The sequence below is a fragment of the Sycon ciliatum genome, chromosome 9 (genome assembly GCF_964019385.1).
Source record: "Sycon ciliatum chromosome 9, ocSycCili1.1, whole genome shotgun sequence".
Classification (NCBI taxonomy): domain Eukaryota; kingdom Metazoa; phylum Porifera; class Calcarea; order Leucosolenida; family Sycettidae; genus Sycon; species Sycon ciliatum.
In genome coordinates, this window is record NC_088651.1 from 17535421 (window position 1) to 17560666 (window position 25246).

At 46.7% G+C, this 25246-nt stretch overlaps 1 long non-coding RNA gene across 1 annotated transcript; it reads left to right on the forward strand.

The window, feature by feature from the left end:
* The first annotated feature begins 9121 nt into the window (after positions 1–9121).
* On the forward strand, positions 9122–25065 carry LOC135825354 (uncharacterized). Its single transcript, XR_010555065.1, has 3 exons — positions 9122–9149; positions 21846–21902; positions 24988–25065. It is a non-coding gene; the product is annotated as an uncharacterized LOC135825354 (long non-coding RNA).
* The last annotated feature ends 181 nt before the right edge of the window (positions 25066–25246 follow it).

The following is a 25246-nucleotide window of genomic DNA, read 5'->3' on the forward strand; positions in this document are numbered from 1 at the left end:
GGGTTGTACGCAGCCCAGCTTTGGGTACAACTCTCTTGTGGTCACTTTGCAGTGTTTGCCAGCATAACCTTTTGAACCATGTCACGTGATGTGAAGTTCTGCCGTCGCAGCACAGTATAGAGGTTGTGCAGGCAGTTGCACACTCTTGGGGTTATGACCGTTATGTACTCTTGACGGTATTTATATGTATATTTTATATTTATTACATATCAAGACTCGGTGGAAACACCGGCCAATGTTAAAGAAAGTGGGTGATTGCCAACCACGGTGATAAATAAAAGTAAGGGGAGGGAAAAAGAAAGAGTAGCATAATGAACAGCAACAACAACTCCGTAAAAAAAGATATGATGTGAAGGCCATCATTTACATAAGGGCATTCCATTGATTGGTGACAGAAAAAACAAAAGAAATTATAGCAAGAAGATCTTTCCCCTCGTGATCTTCTTTCCCATGCATGCATGTTTGTGCAGTACAAGTACAAGTACAGTGTCAGACTTAACAAGTGTTGAAAGCAGTATTTGATTGTCAAGTATTGTGATTATTGTGAGGTTTTGTGTGAAATTTTAATTTTCGGCAATCACATTTCGTTAATTTGTTACTTTTTAGACGGAGTCTAAGGGCGCGTTTGGTTGGTACGAACTAGAACAGGATTCACCAGAACAGCGCGTTTGGTTGGGACTGCACCTGTTCTGGGTCGGCCAGAACATGTTCTGCTTGCTCCGGCCTCGAGGCCGGAGCAGACCGAGCAGTTTCACTTTTTCACAGTGAAACCTGGCGGGAACATCGATTTTGGTCCCAGATGATCACGTGCATACGCTTTTGGGTTGGATTCGTCGTACCGTACAAAGTGACCATGGTGACCCATACACATTTTGAAGAATGCACCATTTTGGCACATTTTCTCACAAAAATGTGCTCTGTTTCTGGAGTACCGTTTGGTTGGCATGAGGCTGCTCCATGTGCACCAGCTGTTCGATCCTGTTCTAGATCGTACCAACCAAACGCACCCTAAGGCAGTTTGGAAGCAATTTATAAAATTTAATTTTCTATAGCCTAGGCCAGACCCAGGACTAGAACACAATAACCTTTTTTAGAAAGCTGCCATAAAGCAGTTTTTATTGCTATAATTATTATAGACCTTATTCGATAAACGTCACAATCACGTGAACCGGGGTCCCGGGAACCACGAAGTGGCAAGAGACCTGCACTCAGTGCACAGTGGACTCAGCGTGGGAACATAGGAGTAGATAAATACCGGTATTTTACTACTCCCTTGTACGAACTGAGCCTTTCTTGCCACTCGTTTCATGCACGCATGCCCCTACCCAGCTTAGGCCACCCTTTCTTTTTTCGTTGTTTAACGTCCGCGCCCGCGTACCTTTTTGCCTCAGACTGGAAAAAAAAACAAGAAAGTAGTAGTACCAATAATATGAGAAGTTGTAAATACATGATTGTGTAGTTTCACAGTGTGCTGATCATGACCTTAAACTTAATATAATCTTGCCTCCCGGGCATGTACCATCAAAGATTGTTGTTCTATGCCTGCAAGTGCCGTTAGACCCAGAAATATTGTATATATCACATGCTTTACTGGTCAATATGTTTGATTGGGGTTTCCAGTTTTTGGAATGGGCTTTTGTTTTTTTTCCGCCCTCCCGCGTACCTTTTCGCGAAAAAAGGACGTTAAACAATGAATTAACAAAGGGTGGCCTTACGACAAATCCCTGGAGGCGAGTCCAAAAATCACGTTATCGAATAAGGTCTATTATTATTATTTTATTTATTTTACTAGGTGTCTTGGCGGGCTACACCTACACTACAGTCCATTTCAAAACGTAGGGTTTTTGAAATATTTCAATTTTGAATTTGGCTGGAACTTTTTGAGAATAGTTTTCGGAATATTGCTCAGGACCGCTCCACAATTACTCTTATGTAGTTTCTTAACGATTGGATAACAGACGCCCAATATAGAAAATTGTATGCACAAAGTGATCACAGATTTTATGTGGTATACATGTAGATGCTGGCATGACGGTTTTTGCCCAGGAACGCGTCTAGAAATGGACTGTAGCTACGGTGCAAGACGAACCTCGCAAGACGCACAGCTACGCACCCGGGGGTACCCGGGAATCAGCCATGTAACAGTGCAGTATGCATGATGCTGTCAGGACTGGAGTCGTGCCATGTGTTTAGCCATGTACGTGTTTATTTTGAAATAGAGGTCATGCCACGTGCCTGGTTGAAGACACTAGACAGGTTGCAGACTGCTACATGTGCATGATTGTACAGCAACAGGCAATAGTGCACGACATGTACTCTTGCTACAGGTCAACATGTCAGGCAGGAATTGAAGTACATTCCAGCTGTCAGAATTATTAAAAATTGGGAATAGAGGATCGAGTCAGATCTGAAGGAACTTTTCGTGGAGTGTAAGAGTGTTTTGCATCGGGTGTCCGTGCAGTTCCAGTGAATACCTATTGCCAGTATTGGATCGCGTGATAGTGTTGCCTCATATCTGGTCAGGAACTGAACCGAATTCCTACTGATCTGGAGTTGTCGCTGAACCAAACGGTGTGAGTCTTTACAAGTTCTTATACTAACGAGTAATGATGGAACAAGGGTTGGGTTGTGTTCATTTGAATTCGCAAACCCGAACGGACTGTTCATGTACATTGTCAGGGAAGCGAATGGGGCCCAACTAACCCAGGCATGGGAAACTATGAAAGCAGACATAGCTGAAAAGAAAATTTAAAAAAGATCTTGCAAAAGGTAAAAAAAAAAGATAAAAGATATGAGGGAGAAGAAGGACAAAGGGATTGTAAATCGTGGTAAATTCGAGAAGAAATGAAAACAGAAAGGAGAAAAGGAGGTGATAATAATGGTGGTCACGGCCAATGTCCGGAGCAGCGGCAGGACACTGTAGACGCGTGCATGCACTAACATAAAAACAACAACAGGAACAAAACCAGGAACAAACAACAGGAACAAGTATGGGTCATGCCGGCCCTGGAGTGGGAGACAACCACAGGAAAAGAGAAGAGAATAGAGAGAAATCGAAGCCACACACGCACACGTACACACACACACACACACACACGCAAACACACAAACGCACGCGAACGGCGGTGTTGGTTTTCCGGCACCTTATGGGATATAATTATAATTATGACACAATACAAATTGCTTGTAATAGCACAGCCAGGTTGCCCAACAAAATAAGAACGCCCCAGTCTAACCCCTACAAACACACATACCCACACACACAAATGATACACACGTGTGTGCACACACACACACACACACACACAAAGATACACACACACACACACACACACACGTACCCTGACAGCCACACCTGAAATTGCTTTGCAATGTTCGGTGTAAGTTCCATTATTCAGAGCATTGATGCCTTCAACAAGCTTAGATTTTAATTTTTCTCTTGCAGCATCGATGATGCTGTCATTAGGTTTAGGCCTGTTTGGAACTCCACTCTAAATAAAGCCAAACGACAACGGTACTCGTACCTTGATCACCCAAATAACGTTGAAGCGACAGCGTAAACACTTAATGGGAGCTAATTTATCGTTGTGACAAACGGTACATTTTTTGGCCAAATATGGCATAGTCTGTACCCAATTCACCTTGTATCGCACATATGGTAGGGATGTCAGCGAACGCACTGCGCAGGCCTCTGCGCATGCATTGCGTCATCAAATTTTTGAACGTGATCGCGGCCGACAGAGAAAACATGGCCGCGGTCTGTTTGCACCCCTGGGAGTCGTAAAATAATGACTGTTCTTCTGTTCTTCTGTTACTGTTCTTCTGTCCCCGCGACCATTCAAATCATACGCGATACGGAGGACCCACGTACTCACCACGTTCTCCCCGGTCGATTTATCTGAAAGTTTGCCCATCGTGAAACACCAGTATGAGAGGTGTTCAGGCCAATTTTCAAGGGATTTCCCTGGTTGGATCGTTCCAAAATCGGACTTGCATTTCTCGCTCGTGGCCATTTCTGGCGCGATGGAAGCGCCCAGCCCTGGTGAGTAACAGCGTCACGCTTGGTAGAGAGTTGCTGCAATCAGCTCCCTGATGTCTTCGCTGCCATTGTCAGAAGCGACGGACCATGAATTTGTTTGAGAGTCTCTGGATGCTACTTTTCCTCAGCCTAGTTTTCAGCCAATCCGTGCATCTTCTTCGCACGATTTATTTTGCAAAAAAATGTAAGTGTTCATGAGTTTTCTTGTCGGCCACGCGTAGATGGGCCAGGCTGACCTGCGCAGATGGGCTGCGCATGTGCGTTCGCTGATATCCCTATATATGGTGGCATAAATGGTTGTACAACGCGAAATACAAGCTAGCGGAATCAAATTAACAAAAAAGCCAGACCTCACTTAACCACACACATCCGTTTTCCAAAAAAAAATCCAGGTAGGCGAGGGAACCGGATACTCAAACACAACTAATGCAGGTATGCATGACACATGCTGTAAATTGGTAACCAACGATTTTCTTCCGGATGGCGAGAGATCTGGATGAAAGAGGACCGGATAGGCGAGGTTTGACTGTACCAGTTTTTCCTGAAGACAAAAAAGTAGCCTTGAAAGTTGTGCCATTCGAATCATCCCTGGAAATGGTACAATAGTCCGTTTGTCATGCTTCTGAACTATCCCTAAGATACCATAAGTGACATCACAACTTCTTATTATTATTACTAAAATTCAACCCATGTTGTGTTAGCCATTCTGCGAGTTATCATGGGAAGCGCAAACTTCAAAGTGCTAAACAATTCCAAGTATGAATCGCGCGTAGTCGGCGCACAATGCCGTCTCCTGTTTACACTCAAAATTCAGCTGTTTTGTGCGCTTGTGTTCCGGCTATTCCCGTCTACGTTATGAAAAGTTGAACTGATCCGACTATTCCTGTCACTACGCGATCTGTACGGAAGTACGGCTGCATTCCCGTTCCTGGTGTTCACATTGGACGTCGTCAGACCGTCCTGTCGCTTCGCGTCAATCCTTGCATCATGCCCCAGGCGAATTTGAACTAGGCTTGACTCTTTGACTCATGTCACACCAGTTCAGGCTGTATTACCGCATCACCAAGGCAAATTTGCAGTGATGTCAATCCCTCCTCTTTTCTTGAACAAATTATTTTACGAGTATGTGCTTCACGAACGAACGAGCATTTGCGGTGACGGGCTGAGAATGTAACACATTTCAGTATGGCCGATAGCTCTGTCGCATTATTTAATTGTAAATATACCACTACAGTGTAATTTAAAACTTTTCACGCGCAAGCGAAATTGCTGTTGAAATTTAGAAAGCGAATATTGGGAAGTCAGCCTTGGGGGAAGGCACTTCCACAACTTATCAATTTTATGCAGACAGCGAGTGGAATGTATGATCATTTCTTTCGGTTTTTGTTTTGCTGACTTTCCCAGTACAGTTTATACGATCCAATGTAACTATTAATAACCAAATCTCTGGTCAAGTACTAAGTAAGGTTGATGCCAGAGGGGTTATCTCTGCACACGGGTTATCTCTGCACACGGGTTATCTCTGCACACGGGTTATCTCTGCACACGGGTTATCTCTGCACACGGGTTATCTCTGCACACGGATAAGAACACTTGTAATTTTAATAAACGAATCAATTGCTTAGGGCGCTGAGGAACATCGCCCAGAACCACTGGGCGTGGATCTACCTCAGGGGCCATATCCTGGCCTAGGTGTTATCAGGGTTTTAGCCAAAGAGGGGAAGGGGGGGGGGGGTAGGGAGACGCAGCACCCCCCCCCCCCCCAATCTGTTTGTCCCCCCCTTGAAAAATTGCCGCCCTGCTCATTTTTCCGATTTTAGTGTTTTTTATGCAATTCAACGAAAATGCACTCAAAAGTCACTATTAGATGTTTCATTAAGGCACATTTGTCCGAAGTGAAGTCGGGGATTCGCCCCATAAGTGGCATTTAGCGCGGTAAAATAATATTTGAAAGTGAACGAGTAGGATACGGGGTAACTGTTTTCAATGCCCGCCACCTGGTTAGCACCATATCCCTCACATACTCATACTCAGCCCAAGGCAAGAAGGAAGTTTTTGGAGATAGTGTGCTGCTTCGAGTAACTGGTCTTGTAATGCAAAAGCTCGAAGAGCTGGAAAGCAATTCCAGGCCACTGGCAGCAACTGGCTCGCGAGGAGCCGCAATAAACCCACATTGTGCCACAATGGGGTTGCAAGGCAACGCCAATGCAATTGACAACAAGTGGCTCGTGAAGAGCCGCAACTAGCAAAGCAAATGATCAGTTAGGAGCGATAGAGCTAAATGTTCCCTAGTACCATTAGCAAGATGAGAGGATAGGAGGGATGGAGGGTGAAAATTTGATGCTGGCACAAGCTAAAAGTCACCGCTAATTAGATTTTGAAGTGAAGGCAACAGCAAGAAAGAAAGAGAAAGTTCAAAGGAAGCAGTTGTGTGACGGCAGGCTAATCGCGCCCAGATCCATGCGCTGGCAGTTTGAGTGCAGTGAGCAAAAGTTCAAAGGAAGCAGTTGTGTGACGTAAGGCTAAGCGTGCCCAAATCTATATGCTGGCAGTGTGAGTGCAGTGCGCAATGCACTGATGCAGCGGTGTGTGGCAGATGCAAACATGGCAGTGGGATCGGTGGATGCTAACACAAAGTAGGGACCTTTCACACCACGCGTACGGATACGAAACGTATGCTGATTCGTCACCTGGGTTCAATGATTTGTCAGAGTCCCTGCGGAGAACTCGTTTTCACGAATGGAAGCCTCTTCATTCGTGGCGCACTCCGAATCCGTCAGGTACCCATTTATTTGGATAGGTACACATGTTTTGCCAGGTACACATTTTTCCCTTGATTCCATGATCCATGCACGTGTGCGTGTAAAAACCCGTACGCCAAGCTACCGGCCGTATTCGTAGTTGTCATGCACATTTGCATGACGACTTGCGAAACCTGAATCTATTTTCAACGACACGATTACGAACCGAATCAAACTTTCGTTTTGCATTTGATTCGTAGCAAATGCTAAGGGTCCCTACTAACTACATTACTGCGACACTAAAACCCTAATTATGTTTAGCCATTATCGCATCAGCGTGGGGTTAATTTTCTTTGTTTTTTCCTAATCCCTTGAATGACGATCGCTTCTGAAGAAAGTCAAAACAGGCCCGTCGCACCGACTTTGGAGGTGGGCCGGCCATGGAAGGGGGTCCAGGGGTCCTCCCGCGGGGAAAAAATTTCAAAATATGAAGCCAATTGCAAGCATTTCCGGGTATTTGGTGCCATTTCAGTGTACGGTAACTACAATGAACGTCTTTTTGATTCTGCAACAAACGAAGAAGACGCTACGATCAGGGACAAACATTACCCTCCGCCGGGAAAAAAATTCAAAAATTGAAGCCAATTGCAAGCATTTCCAGGCATTTGGTGCCATTTCAGTATGAAAGACTTTTTTTGGAACAAACCACCATTGGGGACAAGGATTTGTCACGTTTGCGCTAAGCTGCGATCATTGTGCTTTGTTGTGATGTGGTCCAAAAAAAAAAACGGCCGAAAAAGTGGGGTACATGTATGTGTGCATGTGTGTGTACTTGGTCCGGCTCATCGCAATTGTCGCTTATCTGTGACGGCCTTACAAAAGAATGCAATCCGGTTACCTATAAGTTGACATGTGTGCATTCACTGTATTGCAATGACGGCATAGTTCATCTTGTTGATAGCCATCATTTAATCTGGCCATTCGATAGCACATCGCTTCATTTTTGCAAGATTTCTTTTGAGTATCTCCCTCCCCTTTCAAAGAGACACACGTGGCAAGTACGCGTATGTGTGTTTGTGTGTGTGTATGTGTGTGCGTGTGTGTGTGTGTGTGTGTGTGTGTGTGTGTGTGTGTGTGTGTGTGTGTGTGTGTGCATGTTTGTACATGTATGTGTGCATGGGTGTGTACTTGGTCCGGCTCATCGCAATTGTCGCTTATCTATCGCCACTTAGAACAGGAGTTTTTTTACCGCCCTGTGCAATTTCCAGTAGGCATAGTGAGGAAGCATGAATGATACAAGAATACTCTCCGCCATAAGAAAAAAATTTCAGCAATAGAATCAGGTGAAGCGAGTCGAAGAAAGGAAGCTAGGAAAGCATAATACACGAAATAAATCCGCGAAGGAGCTCGTTCTTGCACTCACACTTTTACAGGTCCAGAGTTTATTCAACTCTGCATCACTAGAGCTGCCGCGCCGTTACATGAGCTGACATTTGCTGGTGTCTACCTGCTGGTGTAGACTGGAGTATCTCTTGCTTTCTTGGGCTGCCGTATGGCAGCAATGGGGAAGGAACAGTTGTGGCTGTCACTTCGGTGCTTGAAGGAACCGTGGGCAATGTGACTCGGGTGTCGCCACAGTGTGTTCAACAAAGCCTTCGAGGCATACAGGCCTCTCCAGACAGCTGTCAAACGCTCTGCTGGATACACTGACCACGATACTTGTAATGCTGCTGCTAGTCCACCAAGCAAGGAACAACAACCGTCCGCCAGGCGCATCGCATCGAAAACACCTTTCTTCTTCAGCATGACGCTCATGCGGCTCATACTCCTCTGCCGTGCACACGTGCCTGTCACGCTCCCCAGGATGTCAGTTTGCCTTCCACAGCTCCAGTCTTTGGGTCGCTGCGCTTGGCTTTTGGCAACACAGACAGTGAATGGCCAGATTCCCACTTCCCAAAAAAGTCGAACACATCGCGATTCAAAGCGCTAGTCCCGATCATTTTTCTTTGGTGCCTCCTTTGATCTTGCCATCACAACCTCCCAAGCAAAAGTAAGTTAGCTATCGTGATTGGACTGGGTTTTACCTGTCAAAAAGTACGTGGGAGATAAGCGACAATTGGGATGAGCCGGACCAAGTATGTGTGTGTGCATGTGTGTATTTGTGTGGGTGTGCGGGTTTCTGGGTGCATGTGTGTATTTGTGTATTTGTGCGGGTTGCTGGGTGCATGTGTGTATTTGTGCCCATGTGTGCATGGGTGTACTCTTTACATCCATGTGCGATTTCTGGATTGCCTCAGGGTTTCTTCATCATTCTCGAGGTTCTTTCACATTAAACGATACCAACATGGCCACTTTGAGCAGCTCTACAGGTAGGTCCATGTCGGTTGTTACAAGCCTGAAGAGCCTTGTGTGGTGATTTCAAATAGATATGCCAAATAACGTGCAACTAGGCTTGAGAGGGCATCGCACACAAGTTGCATACAAATTATACTACAATGTGTACACGGTAGACCCTGAACTCTGCAGGAGCACAAGTCACAGGTAACCGTACAACTTTGAACTTTGTATGCAACTACTCTGCAATGCCCTCTCAAGTCTACAAATAGTTGCACGTTATTTGGCATACTGTATAAGGCTGTGTTTACATGAGAAGTTTCAACCCGGGTCGAGTTCAGCCCGGGTTGAAAGTCTGTACGATAGACAAAAGAGGTGAGCGTTTACATGAAGACAGTTGACCCGGGTCAAATACTGATATGCCGCCAAAAGTCCACTTCTACAGTCCTGTATGGTCACGTGAATCTGTTCGCGCGAAATTTGCATCTGCAGTGCCGTTCAAACCTGGCGCGAGATACGCACAGAAGTACGTTTGTACGATTTTCTTGACCCGGGTTGATTTCAACCCTCCCCTTGGGGGGAGGGTTGAAATCAACCCGGGGCGAAATTTCAACCCGGGCCAAGCGCAATGCGTCATGTAAACGCGCCATTCACTTTGTGCACATGGCGGGTTGAAATCTGACCCGGGTCGAACTCAACCCGGGTTGAAACGCCTCATGTAAACACAGCCTAAGCAGAAATATTCGTCTGGAATTTAATTTCGTCTTTTTCGTCCAAGGAGATTTTGGACTAAATTAAATGTAGGACGAATATCAATTTGTCCAGCTGTTCTATACACTCTTATGATCCATGGACGAAATTTTCAACCGGACGAACTCCTTTTCTTTGGAGTTGGACGAAATTATTGACCGACGAAATTTTCTGCCTCTACAGTATCATCAATTAATAATTATTATTTAAATGTTAGTAGAGGAAGAAAACACATGGGAACGAGTTATGAAGCAACTATGCACGAATGTAACTGGCTGTGATGTATGCATGTATATTTCTTTTTAAGAAAGAGCTTGGCTGATGCGGTGTATTGGAACTCATGTGAAATCTACACCGCGATTGTTTTCGTTAACGAGAGAGCTTGGAAGCTCAGGGCCCTACGCTATGCTTTTTTGCCTTGATGACCTAGAAAAAAATATTGGGATGTTATAAATTCTTATAAGTTTCTACTTCTTGTGTTTTTAGACATAACCTGGGATTCGTACCCGCACTATCGCCCTGCAGGCATCCCCCGATACACTTCGCATACATACTAATTCTTCCAAGTTGCTTCACGTTATGGTCTTGTATTTGAAAGCCCTATTTTATAATGCATTGTGGCCAGCCGTCTGTGATGGTACGGTACGGGATAGGTACGGGACGGGTACGGGACAGGAACGGGACAGGTACGGTCGACGGTAATACGATACCGTCTACCGCCTTGATGACGGCAAAAAAAGAAAATGGATATTATAAATTTTTCAATTCTCCCTTTTTTCAGGCGTTACCTGGGATTCGAACCCGCATTATCGCCCTACATGCATTCCCCCATACACTTCGCATTCATACTCATTCTTCCAAGTTGCTTCACGTTATGATCTTGCGTTCGAAAGCCCTATGTGTTGAATATTGCGGCCAGCTGTATGTGGCCAGCTGTGTTTGATGGTACGTTACGGTGCGGGACAGATACGGGATAGCGCCAGGCGTGACACAAACACACAAACACTCAAACAAACAAACAAACACCAAATTAAAGCTGTGTGGACCCTGGCTAGTGCCAGACGTTACTGAGGTAATGTCTTCTGCATAGCTACGGGAATACATATTATTTCTTTTCTTTTCACTCTCTGCCTCGGTGCTTTTTGTTCCTCAATCGTCGTGAGTTCCATTTGCAACGTAGATGAGAATTCTTGGTATTAGTATTATTTTTTTACAAGAAGTCGGAGGCTGATAATACTTTAATAACGAAGGTACGTGTTGGGTCGTAAGTATCCACGCAAACACACATCCAGTCAAAATAAGGCACTTGTCAAAGTATCCGAACGTTTTCGGTCCCTTCTCATCGAGGATTATACAGGGAATGGCTCAAGTTGGAAAGACTAAAACGTGGTAGATGTGCGTTGCATCTGGCTGTGTTAGAAGCTTTGTATATCCGTAAGTTAGATCCTGAACTTTGCGTACAGAAAGAAAATGTGTTGTCGCTACAATTGTTTGGTGTTACTCCTCGACGAGGTGTTAACAATGTAACTTAATTTGCTCACTATGTTCTTGTCACTATTATTATTTCCTTCGAGTTTTGTGTCGTGCTGAACTTGATAATTTTCCACCTTGTCACGAGTGTTGCTATCTCATATCTTTACGCTATATAAGTTTTAGTCTTTCCAACTTGAGCCATTCCCTGTATAATCCTTGATGAGAAGGGACCGAAAACGTTCGGATACTTTGACAAGTGCCTTATTTTGACTGGATGTGTGTTTGCGTGGATACTTACGACCCAACACATACCTTCGTTATTAAAGTATTATTTTTATTAATATAATCAACGGATGTAAGAAAATAACAAGCAATCAGTATGTGCAATACCAGGGCCCAAAATGACAGGCTACAGAGAAATTCAGCGACCTAAGACCTAGCTCTAACACATCTCCAGTGCGCAAACCACCAGCCTTCCAACTTGGAACGTTCAAGATTGGGTAGGACCAACGAGGGGAAGGCGAACGCAGCTGAACTGTGCACCAGCTAAGTCCCATGGCAACAAAGAATGCAGACATTATTGTTGTTGTTGTTTCAAATCTTTATTCTCACGATAGCCAGTGGCCAATAAGAGATAATAATGTAAGAAAGGAGAAAGAGTGAGGAAGAGTTGGGTGGGCAGGGCCTATGGGTTAATGACTACTTCAGTGTACGGGCAGGGGTGGTCGCTACACGAGCATACAGAGTTGTGCAACAGCAGGGATATCTCGGATTTGAAGGGAGTACGAGAAGGGATTTCGCGAAGCTGGGTGGGCAGGCAATTAAAGTAATGAAGGGCCTTGTACAGTGGAGAATGGAGACAGCGGTCAGTCCCCGGGGTTGGCAAGTGCCAAGTACGAGAGCGACGTAAATTATACGAAGGTTGCACGTTGCTAGCAGTATGCAGCGAGAGTATATGTGGTGGGGCATAATTGTGGCGCAGAGAATGCGCGAAGAGTATATGTTTAACTTTAAAGCGTGAAAATAATGTTGGCCATTTGATGCGATGCAAAAAGTGGGAGTGCTGTAAGTGTGTGTAAAGGGGAAGGTGGACACATATTCTGGCGGCTTTCCACTGGAGTCGTTCTAGCCTGTCAAGGGAAGTGCGGGACATCGGTGTGAGAGCATTGCTCGCATATTATGAGAATATAGGTAGTATGTATGTCTGATAGATGTGAGATAAAGAATCACTGGTGAGTGTAGACCTTAGTCTAAAAAGAATATTGAAAGACTTGAGGGATTTTTTGACTATGTATTCAACATGCTCCGTCCAACGGAGGTCATGCTGAAAGATTATTCCGAGGTGTTTGTGTTTTTGTGCTACGGTAAGCGGACTATTCCTGAGGGTGATCTGGGGTAGCTGTTCAGGGGGGCGGTTATTGTGGTAGAACGGGAGGATGACTGTTTTCTTTGTGTTAACCAGCAGGTGTCATCTTTGAAGCCAGTCTCCAGCTGCTGTGACACTCTGTTGTAGGTTTCGGGTGCAGTCTTGAAGAGTTCGCGCTATGGAAATCAGAACGGTGTCATCTGCAAATTGGCTACAGGTGGTGTCGGGATTCTCACATGCGTGTGGAAGGTCTATGGTGTAGACGAGGAATAGAAGCGGCCCAAGAACGAATCCCTGAGGGACGCCGGCAGGGATCTTGAGGAAAGGCGATAGGTCGCCATCCACCTGGACCCTTTGCCGACGCCCCAACAGGTACCGTCGGAACCACTCCAGGGCGTTGACCTGGACACCATAGTGGGAGAGTTTTGCTAGAAGGCCTGCATGCCACACACGATCGAAGGCCTTGCTTAGATCGAAAAAGCAGGCATTGACGTGTTTCCCGTCGTCTCTCGCAGTGGTTAGGGTATGGACGATACGGGCGAGTTGCTGCTCAGTGCCGTCTTTCTCACGGAATCCGGACTGCTGGTTGGGCAGGAGGGGTGTGATGTGCTTGAAGAGGAGTTGATGTGCAATTTTTCTTGGATTTTTGATGTAGTGCTCAAGAGAGAGATGGGTCTGTAATTTGTCGGTTGGGTTGGGTCACCGGGCTTGGGTACTGGAGTAATGGTGGCATCTTTCCACTCCTGTGGGATTTCTCCGGTTTGGAACGATAGATTAAAAAGGGACGATAACGAATGTGCAAGTTCCTTAGCCCCTTCTTTGAGTAGGCGGTTTGGAATAGAGTCGAACCCGGGGCTTTTATTGGTTACAACTCCGCGGAGGAGTTTTTCGACCCCAGCTTGGGAAGTCGAGATTTCTTGAAGGGGACTGAGGATGTCAGGGGTGGTGTTGATGGCTGGAGTTTGCTCATCCGCATTGGCCACGGACAGCTTGCTCTGTGAAATAAAGAATTTGTTGGGGGCAGCGGCTTTTTGTGCTGGTGTCGTTGCAGGAGTTGCTTGGCTGACGAGTTCGGGTATGCGTTGTTTTGTAGCTGTAGTAAGGTGCTTCATGAGGCGGTGTAGGGAAGTAGAGGAGGCTGTTGAGTTGTTTACGAAATCCGATTTTGCACGACGCAGGAGGGTGGTGGCACGGTTTCTTTGGGCCGTGAACGTGTTCCAGTCGTCGGGCAACCGTGAGTGGAGGTATATTCTGTGTTTTCTGTGCTTATCCTTGATCTCTTTCAAGAGGCCCTTTGATATCCATGGTCGTGCTGGCACGTTCTTCCTGTCCCAAGGGGGGTGAGTGTGAGTAACTTGGCAGTGTTCTTGGGCGATGCTCAGGACTTCGTCGCGCCAGGATCGCCAGAAGGTGTCAACTGGGTATGGGCCGTGTTTGTCTGGATGGTGGTTGAGATTTGTGCGTAAAAGGGCTTCTCGAAGAAGGTGGATAGTGCTGTCTGTCTATGACCAGAATGTGGTGCTTCTGGATCGTGGAGGGGAGTTGTTAATTATGGGGGCAGTTGATTATTGATGTGGCCACTGATAGTAGTGTGATCGGATGCGCCAAACGGTGGAAGTGATTGGATATGAATATCATTGGTGTGGAGTGAGGAGATAACAAGGTCTAGACATGAGAGAGGTGTTTGTCGGTGGATGTAAGTAGTGAATCTGACATTTTGTGTGAGGCCGTACGTGTGTAGCAGAGTTTGTATGTCATCCCCAAAGCGATCTGTTCTGTCCGTGGTGAACCACTCACTGTTCTTGGCATTGAAGTCTCCAAGTAGGAGGAGGTCGTCACCTTCGGCTCTAGCGGTTTTAATGCTTCTTTCCAGTTCCGCACAGAAGAGGGTGCCATCGCTACGGGGTGGTCGGTAAATGTTTGCAACAACGAGGGAAAGGTTTAGAAGCGGTGAGGCCTCTTGCAGTTTCATACAGAATTACAGATGGCGCGGACTCGCTCCCTTCTATTTACACTGCAACGTTCGAACACATTTTCGTAGTTAAAACAACGTTTCGGCATATAGCCCTCATCAGGTTTGCAATGATGTGCACTCTACAAAGGAGCAGCAAATATACTGTGCTGTGCTGTGTTTGCGCCAAATGTGTCAGCTACAAAGGTGGCGAAAGGGATTGGTGATATATTAATATCCAGATACGATATATTCACAGTAGTGCCCAGCCAGCATTAGTGTTTACTTGCGGCCGCAAGTTGCGGATTTCAACAGCTTCTCGCAGTTTTCTGCTTGCTCTGTCGCCTGCCCTTGCCAGGACTGACACAGCCGAGAACAGACTATCCGCAGCAGCTATACTCTCGCCAGAATGTTTGTCGCGCACGTGGTCACCCCATGGCTTATCGAGAGTGCGACGGCGTGCCTCGCCATTGTGCTCCTGAATTCTTGTTTCCAAGGAGCGTTCCGTCTCCCCTACATACGTTTCCCGGCACCATTTGCATTGCAATTCGTAGACTACATTCTTTGTCATACATACTCGTTCGCCTCCAGACTGACAGGTAATGCAAGGCCCTAGTGGACGTCCTCTTCGTCTTTTTTCAGTAATGTTGGGCTCGTTTACGCACTTGGGTGGTAACAGCGCCGAACGGCACAGTTGACGCCTGAGGCTGCCCGAGTGCTCGTATACGACACGTACCGGCAACTTGTATTTCCGTATTGCTTTGTTCACATGGTGGTGTACTTCATCGGACTTGAACGGTAGTTTAAGGAAGGCAGAGCGGGGATTACCGCGTCGTCTACGCCGAGGTTTCCTGGCAGCTTCCCTTGCTTCCGATATGATACTGTCTGGGTAGTTATTTATGCGCAGTTGTTTGTGTATTTTTTGTTCGCTCTCGGCTTGCATCATGGGGTTAGACGATAGTCGCTGTGCCCTTAGGAATTGAGATTGAGCGACGGCTAACTTGATGTGGTGAGGAACTGCCGATGAATAATCTACCAGTAGGCCACTACTGCATGCCTTCTGGAACAATTTGAATGACAGCTCTCCGGTTTGCCCAACCGCGATCGTGACGTCCATGTAGTCTATGCAGCCACTGTCACAACTTAATTCATGCGTGAATTTGATACGTTCGTGGCTGGCGTTGAATCTTTCTATGAGCTCCAGAAGGCGCTGCCTACCATGTGTCCATAGGATGATGATATCGTCGATGTATCGTCTGAACAGAATAGGTTGGAAGGGTGAGTCCTGAAGAAGTCGTGTCTCAATGGTGTGCATAAACAGGATGGCAAATGGAGGTGCCAGGTTGTTCCCCATAGCAACCCCATCTAGCTGGTGGTAGATCTGTCTGCCAAATCTGAAGTAGTTATGACTCAGAACAAACTTCAGTAGTGTCCTGACTTGGGTCACGCTCAGCCCGAGCATATCAACTCTGTTATGGTGTTGCTCTAGCACGTCACTAACGGCATTCACGCCCTCTTCGATCGGTATGCTGGGATACAAACCCACCCCATCCATCGTAGCCAGAATCGTTCCAGCAGGTGCTTTAAGGCCAGGGTATATGGTGCGGATATTGTCTAGCGCGTCTTTGGTGTTGATGAGGTGCGATGGGACAAATGCAAGCAGTTGATGCAATATGCGTTCGAGAACCACCGAAATTCCTGTGACTGGACTGTCACAAGCAGAGACAACAGGTCGGAGGGGCAAATTTTGCTTGTGGTCCTTTGGAAGACCGTATAGTTCCGGGAATCGTGTGTCATGAGGGAGTATTGCAGTCAGAAGATCAGGATCCATATTCGTGCATTGCTCTTCCAGTATGGATTTAACCTCTTTCTCATACGCAGTGATAGTTAGATCCACTTTTCTGTACATAGTGCTGTCAGACAGAAGTGCCTCTGCCTTCTCCAGGTAGAGTTCCTGTTTCATAGCTACTAGCTTCTTGCTCTTGTCGGATTGCTTTATCACTACACTGGGGTCATGACGAAGTTCTCTCAGTCCGTCGCGTTCCTCTTGCGTCATATTATGCTTGGGAGGTCTTTGTTTGCCATATGCTACCAAAACTTCGTCCTTGAAGTTGGCCATCTTTCTTTCCCCATCCTGGCTCATTCTGGGCGGTTGCTTGAAGCCATGCTTCTTTAGCTTCCACAGCCTGCGATCACACTCGGTGCCGGTATCGTGGTCGTCCTCTGGCTGGTCCACACCCTGAGGCCGCGCCTGCTGCCATCTCAAAGTGTAGGCCATCCGTTCTACGGAGGTGACCACTTCTGATTTCTCACGACTGGTTAACTTGCCCGTGGACGGTACAAAACCGGGTCCCAGTTCCAATACCCGTCTGGCATTGTCTGTTACACACGAGTCCATGACAAGCGTTCGCCGAGAATGCTCCATTCCCGTCCGGCCGGGACTACCCAGGGCTGTCCCACTCTGGTAGGACGACGCGGGCAAACATGCCTCATGCGCTTCCCTGGCATCTTCTTGGGCTTGAAGCCTAGACAGCTTCCATCGAAGCCTTGCATTGGTACGGATGCGCTCCTCCGTAACCACACAGCGCCGCAGGGCGCGAATACGCACGTAATCCTCCCTGGAAAACGACCAAAGCTGTTCGCAGAAGTACCGGCATTGTCTTGTACGGAAGTCCCTTTCTGGGCACTTGTCCTGTATTGCGTCGCTCAGAAGTCGGAGACAGTACTGGAAGCGTCTTTGCTGTCGAACACTCTGGTGCCTTGAGGCTGGAGGTGGCCGAACCGATTGCATGATGAACCGTGGGATGATACACTCCCGCCGGCATTGAAGAAGAAACGACAACTGGCACTGGCTCCTCTGGAGTTTGCACCCCCAATGCCGTTAATGACGTGCTAGAGCAACACCATAACAGAGTTGATATGCTCGGGCTGAGCGTGACCCAAGTCAGGACACTACTGAAGTTTGTTCTGAGTCATAACTACTTCAGATTTGGCAGACAGATCTACCACCAGCTAGATGGGGTTGCTATGGGGAACAACCTGGCACCTCCATTTGCCATCCTGTTTATGCACACCATTGAGACACGACTTCTTCAGGACTCACCCTTCCAACCTATTCTGTTCAGACGATACATCGACGATATCATCATCCTATGGACACATGGTAGGCAGCGCCTTCTGCAGCTCATAGAAAGATTCAACGCCAGCCACGAACGTATCAAATTCACGCATGAATTAAGTTGTGACAGTGGCTGCATAGACTACATGGACGTCACGTTCGCGGTTGGGCAAACCGGAGAGCTGTCATTCAAATTGTTCCAGAAGGCATGCAGTAGTGGCCTACTGGTAGATTATTCATCGGCAGTTCCTCACCACATCAAGTTAGCCGTCGCTCAATCTCAATTCCTAAGGGCACAGCGACTATCGTCTAACCCCATGATGCAAGCCGAGAGCGAACAAAAAATACACAAACAACTGCGCATAAATAACTACCCAGACAGTATCATATCGGAAGCAAGGGAAGCTGCCAAGAAACCTCGGCGTAGACGACGCGGTAATCCCCGCTCTGCCTTCCTTAAACTACCGTTCAAGTCCGATGAAGTACACCACCATGTGAACAAAGCAATACGGAAATACAAGTTGCCGGTACGTGTCGTATACGAGCACTCGGGCAGCCTCAGGTGTCAACTGTGCCGTTCGGCGCTGTTACCACCCAAGTGCGTAAACGAGCCCAACATTACTGAAAAAAGACGAAAAGGACGTCCACTAGGGCCTTGCATTACCTGTCAGTCTGGAGGCGAACGAGTATGTATGACAAAGAATGTAGTCTACGAATTGCAATGCAAATGGTGCCGGGAAACGTATGTAGGGGAGACGGAACGCTCCTTGGAAACAAGAATTCAGGAGCACAATGGCGAGGCACGCCGTCGCACTCTCGATAAGCCATGGGGTGACCACGTGCGCGACAAACATTCTGGCGAGAGTATAGCTGCTGCGGATAGTGTGAAGCTGTTGAAATCCGCAACTTGCGGCCGCAAGTAAACACTAATGCTGGCTGGGCACTACTGTGAATATATCGTATCTGGATATTAATATATCACCAATCCCTTTCGCCACCTTTGTAGCTGACACATTTGGCGCAAACACAGCACAGCACAGTATATTTGCTGCTCCTTTGTAGAGTGCACATCATTGCAAACCTGATGAGGGCTATATGCCGAAACGTTGTTTTAACTACGAAAATGTGTTCGAACGTTGCAGTGTAAATAGAAGGGAGCGAGTCCGCTCCATCTGTAATTCTGAGGGAAAGGTTACCGGTGGAAATTCTCGTCCATATGCATTCTGCTGCTGTCATTGATATTGTCAGTACCCTTGTGTTGAAACGTTCCGCTATGTACAAGGCAACACCACCACCAAAGTCCTGTCTGTCAGCTCTGATCAGCTTGTAGCCTGGGATTGCATAGAGACTGTCAGGGTCTGATGTGTCAGCCCAGGTTTCCTGGACTGCAATGACTGATAGTTTGTTCTGAGATTCAGAGCACGAACGGGTAAAGGTAAGTAGCTCGTCCATTTTGCTGAATATGCAACGTTGTTGTTGTTGTTTCAAATCTTTATTCTCACGATAGCCAGTGGCCAATAAGAGATAATAGTGTAAGAAAGGAGAAAAAGTGAGGAAGAATTGGGTGGGCAGGGCCTAGGGGTTAATGACTACTTAAGTGTACGGGCAGGGGTGGTCGCCACACGAGCATACAGAGTTGCGTACTTAAGTGTACGGGCAGGGGTGGTCGCTACACGAGCATACAGAGTTGTGCAACAGCAGGGATATCTCGGATTTGAAGGGAGTACGAGAAGGGATTTCGTGAAGCTGGGTGGACAGGCAATTAAAGTAATGAAGGGCCTTGTACAGGGGAGAATGGAGACAGCGGTCAGTCCGCGGAGTTGGCAAGTGCCAAGTACGAGAGCGACGTAAATTATACGAAGGTTGCACGTTGCTAGTAGTATGCAGCGAGAGTATATGTGGTGGGGCATAATTGTGGCGCAGAGAATGCGCGAAGAGTATATGTTTAACTTTAAAGCGTGAAAATAATGTTGGCCATTTGATGCGATGCAAAAGGTGGGAGTGTTCTAAGTGTGTGTAAGGGGGAAGGTGGAGACATATTCTGGCGGCTTTTCGCTGGAGTCGTTCTAGCCTGTCAAGGGAAGTGTGGGACAACGGTGTGAGAGCATTGCTCGCATATGAGAATATAGGTAGTATGTATGTCTGATAGATGTGAGATAAAGAATCACTGGTGAGTGTAGACGTTAGTCTAAAAAGAATATTGAAAGACTTGAGTGATTTTTTGACTACGTATTCAACATGCTCCGTCCAACGGAGGTCATGCTGAAAGATTATTCCGAGGTGTTTGTGTTTTTGTGCTACGTAAGCGTTGTTGTTGTTGTTGTTGTTATTGTTGTTGTTGTTGTTGTTGCTGTTGTTGTTGTTGTTTTGAAATCTTTTATTCTCACCATGGCCTGTGGCCAATAAGAGAAAAATAATTTCAGGCACGGGGATCAGATACAGAGAGATCAAAGTTTAGCTGTCTGCTGAGGCAGTAGCGATGGCGATACTAATTGGGAGTTTATCACGTAGGCTGGGCGCAATGGAGCTATAGATGTGCTGAGCAATGTGAGCAAGTACATACGGAAGAGATGACAAGTGGTAGGATGTTTGCTTTGAAATCTCGTCTGGGGTTGATTTGCCGGTGGCTGAGTGGAATGCTATTAAAGAGATCAAGAGAAGCATAGATGGGGGAGTCTCTTAGCCGGTTTGTACGTGTTGTGGGTAGCTCAAAGGTTCGGGGGAACCTGAGCGTGTGAATGGGTTGTATTCGGGGTAAGTGAATTGCAAGAAGGCGTGGTGGTGCATATCTATGATGCAGGCTATGTGCAAGAAGGATATGGGAGAGGGTACGGCGGCTGCTGAGTGATGGCTATTTGAGTCGGTGCAGCACCAAATGCACAGGCATGATGGCCTTCTCCCCGTCCCATAGGCCCGGTTCTCATCGAAAGATGAAGGAAATGATATGATATTCACTGGTTTGGGGGAAAGACACAATTTATTATGAGGGAATGTATAGAAATAAAGACATGCAAGCGGTATAATCAGTAGCCTGTCAGTTTTGTGCCCTGTTATCGCACATATTCACCGCTTATGATCTTGTTACATTCGTGGATAGTTGCTTCAGAACTCGTTCCCATCTGTTTCCTTCTTCGATTTTACATTTCCTACTGGCTCATTAAAAGAAGGTTAAAAAAATTTCACGGTTCGTGTGACACTCGGCTGGAAGCCGAGTTTTCCGCATCCGCCGTGGGAACACCCCACAAGTAAACCCAGAGGTCGCTTACCCCAGGTTTTACCGCACTACAAATATCATGGTAGTAGTCGGTTCAAAACATCACATAAAACAAATACACAATCCATGTACTTCGGGATCTCGCAGCCTAGTGTTCCCCTCTGGTTGTCCTGCCCTGACATATCTCAATTCACATTTGCATTGAAAGTTCACTTTCATGGCCAATGCTAAGATGATCCTTAACTTGAGAAATTCTTAGGCTCACTGTTTTCTTCACTTCACTTTTCCAGGTTCTCTATTCTTGTTCTTAGATCTTTTCTCCCTTTCCATCGTCATCATAACATTGGGCATGATTGCCCGTTTGACCTCTGACTGTTTTGACCTGACGAGACGACATGATGCATTCAAAAACCAGCATGACTAGTTCGCCAGCAACACTCCACAACAGGTTGCAGTTGTCTGCATTACATTCATTTGTCGACTTGCCCTGCTCCGGCAGCATGCCATCAAACATCAAACCAGGGATCGTCAAGACTTAACTCATATCTGCCGCACTACTACTGTAAAAAAATTGGTAGCTTTGCAGAAAATATGTTGATAAAGGAAATGTCAAAAATTAGGAAATCCTAAAAGCTTGCATCACCAACTTTTATAGTATTATCAGTATTTCAGGCTTCTGTAGAGGCATGGCCAGTTTCAGGACCCCAAAAATGCCAAGTCTCGACAATGGAAATCGAGATTTGTTCAATATTTTGGTAATTTGACAACTGGTTGCCAATATTCTCAATCATATGACTCTAGTTGACATAGGAGTCCAGTGCAATTTTCCCAATTTCTTCTTGTTTGTGCTTGTGTGAAGGTGTCCTGATTAGCTGCTTGCTTCTCTTCAGTCCTCTGTTGCTGATTGGATGCAAGGGTAAGATAATATATATTATAATTACTGATAATGCTGAGAAAAAGGACACACTTCAGGCTCATCAACATCAGCTTGAAAGTGGTTTCTGGTAAAAAAACTTAAATCCATTGTCCTTGTTCATTTGATTTTAGAGGAAGACGCTTGCTCCAATGGTCGGAGCTCGCGCTTCCTGCTGATTGACTGACACTTGACTGACTTACGACTGCAGTCTGGAGCACGCGAGAAGAATACTGGGCCACTCACTCGGCAAACCTGCAAGAAACCACCACGCCAGAAACTAGTACTTCCTTCGTTAACAAAAACTTCGTGATGGATTTTTGAGGGGCTGGTTTGCGCACAAACTGCCGTGAAATGAGTCGCAGTCACTTTCTTGGCCTTCCCTGGGGGCCATGAAAGAGGTACGATTCAAGGAAAGCGACCTTTCACAACAAGCCGAGCGGAATCGATGGTTGCGCTGTGGAAACATAGGTGATGACAGTTATGGCGAGCGAAACTGAAATACCACTGCTCCGAGGGGATATTGCGTTGCTAAGCCTCTCTACTACTCTAGCACTGAGTAAGTTGGAGAGTGATAAAGAGCGATCAAACGGAGCAGCGAGTCCACACAATGAGCGAGTGAACAAGGAGCTGGTCCGATCGCACGGCTCAATGAAAATAATTCTGAGCTCAAGTTCTTGTTCAACCTGCGCAAAGCCCAGATTCGAATGCTGATGACCATGTATTCTTTCAGAAGTCTGCAGTCTGATGCAAGTCTCGTGGCTAAAGAAAGTCGACTGGACTTGCTAGCCGCTGCCGTTCAGTGCTGGCAGGGGTATCCATCAGAGAAAATTGAATCAGTTTGGCTGTGCCTTTACTCCTTGTTTCGCGGAGTTCTGGAGAGCGAAGATGAAACCAGGGAGTAGTAAAATATTTTTTACGGCCCCCTGGTGGAAACGAGGAATCGCCATCGCGGCGGATCACGCAGCTCGAAAGCCAACTACTTACTTGAACGACGGCGACATCAAGGTCAGTGGAGTGTGATCAAAGAAGCCGAGCCAAGGCTGAGACGAGCTGAACAATGATTCGAGAGAGATAACGACTCGCGTGCAGCAGATGACGACTCACGTGCAGCAGATGACGACAGCGACGCAGGGTCAAAAATGAGTCAAGTGAAAGCGACGCAAACTGAACTCTCTGCTCATTCCGCCAACAGTTTCTCTTGTAAAGACGCTGTACATATGCTGAATCACCTTCGTCCAGTGATTTGCAGTCGATACAAACTGTTCTTGACCTGTTCAAAGCGTTTTCATATCCATCAAAATCCATCACGAAGCTTTTGTTAACGGAGGAAGTATGACAAAAGGATTTCTGCCTTTTTGTCACGGAATTGAAGTCGTTGCTATGTGCGTGCCCAATAGTACATAACCAAGAGTGTGCAACTCGACGATTCCCCAGCCCATGGCGGATTTTTTTATGACATCAGTCTTTGGCCGCTGTTTGGCTCGCTGATGCCATCATGCGTAGCCAGAGATCAAAGTACAAAGAATTTGTACCTCACAGCTACGGTAGTCGAAGCAGAACAACGGACAATATATCGATGTTTCTTGAACCTGACGAACTCTCACCGTATCTACAAAACAAGCGCGGGAAAGCATACCCACTTCATCATACTTCTGCCCAAGAATGACGCAATAAAAAATCCGCCGTGGGTGAACCCCTCGCAGCTCAAGATAGGAGTTGCACACTCTTGGTTATGTACTCTTGGCGTGACCTATAACTTTGCTCAGGGTATTCCCCTTGAAGGACACTTGACCTATCACTTAACTCAGGGTATTCCCCTTGAAGGACACTTGACCTATCACATAGCTCAGGGTATTCCACTTGAAGGACACTTACCATATTTCCCAGAGTAGATGGCGCACCTAGATTTGTTTTGGTCTCGAGATGCGGACATTTACCCGGTCTATCACAGTTAATTTCACAGTCACAGCATAAGCTGCACTGACGTATTTTTGGTGAATTACTGATGTTTAAAGGGGAATTTAAGACAAAAATCAAAATTTCAAAAGTTGTAGTCTTCGGGGTGCTGAGTCGAAAGGTCTTGGTCCGTTAAAGCTGAGACGCTCCCTTCCTACTTGAATCCCAATCGAACTAGCGCACTTCCACCGAAACTGGGTGACTGCGTCCTATTAGATATGGATTTGTATGCAAGATTTGTATTTGTATTTATGGATTCTCCACAGGCCTTAGCCTAAATCGAGGGAGTCTCCGTCAACAGCTTATGAAGAAGAAGCTGAGGAGAATGTCACTAAAAGCGCCATTTCGTTCTTGTAAAAGCACGGATGACCGCGATTGGCCCATATGTTGTAGTCTTTTGGATGCTGAGTCGACTGGTTTTGGTCCGAAAAGGCTGCGATGCAGCGTTCCTCCTTTATTCTCAATCGAACATGGTTGAACAAGCGGTCACGTGCTCCTGCGGACGCCAGTCACCTGGTCACCGTGCCTGCAGGGTACAACTTACTAGCCTGTTTGACCTTTTTTGGGTGCAGCCCTGTCACTCGAGTTGAACTCGAGTTGAACCTTGGTGTGAAAGTTGTCGTCTGCTGGCGTGGTGACCAGGTGATTTGGGCACCCAGGAGCACGTGACCGCTTGTTCAACCATGTTCGATTGGGAATAAAGGAGGAACGCTGCATAGCAGCCTTTTCGGACCAAAACCGGTCGACTCAGCATCCAAAAGACTACAACATAAGGGCCAATTGCGGTCGTCCGTGCTTTTATAAGAACGAAATGGCGCTTTTAGTGACAATTTGCACACAAATCCCCATCTAGTAGGGCGCAGTCACCCAGTTTCGGTGGTAGTGCGCGAGTTCAATTGGGAATTAAGTAGGAAGGGAGCGTCTCAGCTTTCACGGACCAAGACCATTCGACTCAGCACCCCGAAGACTACAACTGGTGAAATTTTGATTTTTCCCTTAACTTCCCCTTAAAAGTGCGACTTCTACTTCAGAAATGTTCTTCTTCGGGAGGTGCGGAGACTGATTTCTCGCCGCTGTGCCATTCTCTGGCATACTGACCAATGTTGTTGTGTGTGTTGGTTTAATGCAGGGTGTGCGGACACGGACCCGTGTTGCCTGAACAAGCGCATCGTGACACGCCGGGATCACGTCTGCCGCGCCGCCACCAGCGAATGCGATGTGCCAGAGTACTGCGACGGCGAGAATGCCACATGTCCAGAGGACCTGACCGCTCGCAATGGCTGGCCTTGCTCCAATAGTCAAGCATACTGCTGGAGTGGAGTTTGCCAATCATTATCGAGCCAGTGTCAGAGGGCCTGGAACGATTCAGCTCAAGGACAAGCTGCTCG